This window comes from Sitodiplosis mosellana, unplaced genomic scaffold (genome assembly GCF_009176505.1).
Source record: "Sitodiplosis mosellana isolate CC-2019 unplaced genomic scaffold, AAFC_SMos_1.0 Smas_scaffold_1, whole genome shotgun sequence".
NCBI classification, from domain to species: domain Eukaryota; kingdom Metazoa; phylum Arthropoda; class Insecta; order Diptera; family Cecidomyiidae; genus Sitodiplosis; species Sitodiplosis mosellana.
In genome coordinates this window covers 9,822,121-9,823,418 of record NW_022595244.1, presented here as the reverse complement: position 1 = coordinate 9,823,418, position 1,298 = coordinate 9,822,121, and the positions used below count along the sequence as shown (strand labels likewise).

The 1,298-nt window shown below is 35.8% G+C and overlaps 1 protein-coding gene across 1 annotated transcript in view; it reads left to right on the top strand.

Annotated features, from left to right (window-relative positions):
• Positions 1-428, top strand: part of LOC129580537 (uncharacterized) — a 5,340-nt gene extending 4,912 nt beyond the window's left edge. The window contains exon 7 of the mRNA XM_055471048.1: positions 1-428. This exon is cut by the window's left edge and continues 915 nt beyond it. The gene's annotated coding sequence lies outside the window, so the exon portion shown is untranslated.
• The last annotated feature ends 870 nt before the right edge of the window (positions 429-1,298 follow it).

Genomic DNA, 1,298 nt, shown 5'->3' with positions numbered 1-1,298 from the left:
AATTTACCATTTATTCATTTGTTTATTCCCAACAGAGTTTATGTGGATTCGTTGAAGCGTTATCATCTGTTATTAAATGTTAGTGCAAGGAAATTCTTATTCGGCGTGCGAGATGTTAATGGGGATTCAAAAAGATAGGCACATTTTGATTGCGAACAAAACAACTTGAGCAGTTGGGCGCTTGACTTGGACACAAAGTCAAATATCTCCAAGAAAGCAAAGAAAGCATCGCTAAACACGCACAAAAAACAGAGCAAAGCTTAGATTAAACGTTGTTTGTTGTAGAATTTTATGATTATTTAAATAAAAAATGACAAACTGTTCAAAATTGTAATTCATTGTCATCGATTAAGAGATTTGAATGAAATGTATGAGAATGTGCGAAGCAAAATGAGCCTATGGGATAAATAAATGAAAATGGATCAGATGATATTATTTTTTTATATGAAAATGTTTAGATATTAAGAGATAAAATCATCAAACGAAATGAACGAATATTTTGAGTGAATAACATTTTATTTATTTGGAAGAATGCAGTTCATGTTGCTGCTTTTTGTTTCTTATTATAAAAATCTTAATATTTGACTTATAATTAAGGTTTTTTTCTAAATTCTTCCGAGGAAAATTTTCTTTTCTGAACTCAATTTGTTCGCTCGTATCTGTGTTTTTTGTTGTTTTTTTTATTTCTGAATGTTGTATAGGAAATCGGTATTGTTTTGTATTTAGTATTATCATGATTAAAAATGAAAGGAAAAAAATGAAGAAAATGAAAATGTAGTGACAAATAAGCTTTGAACGCAATCAATTGAACAAGGAAGCGATGAACTGAAGCGTTTCATCATCGGCTTCTTCAGCAATGGCTGGAAGTGATGGAGTGAAGGAAGCACGACGTCCAGACAAACGACGTGGTCGTGGCTGGTTGTTGGGAGTTGGGGCTACCGGTGCAATGGGTGCAATGGGTTGATCGTCCGGTTCAACAATTGATGCACGACGTTGCCGTGGCTGGGTGTTGGGAATTGGCACTACCGGTGCAATGGGTTGTTGATCGTCTGGTCCAGCAATTGATGCTATTGCTGACTGAAGCTCGGCCAAAGTAACTATACGATTGACATCAGAAACTGAAGACACTGACATCGAACGTGGTCGACCTCGCATGTTAAATGGCGTGTTTGGGAGACGGCTGAATGGTTCGAAGTCATTAAATAGCTGACGCCGAGCTTTGTTGACCTTGTCTTCTTGCTGGTTAACTGTTGCAACAATTATTGAAAAAAAAAAAAATGAGAAAATGATTCGAATTG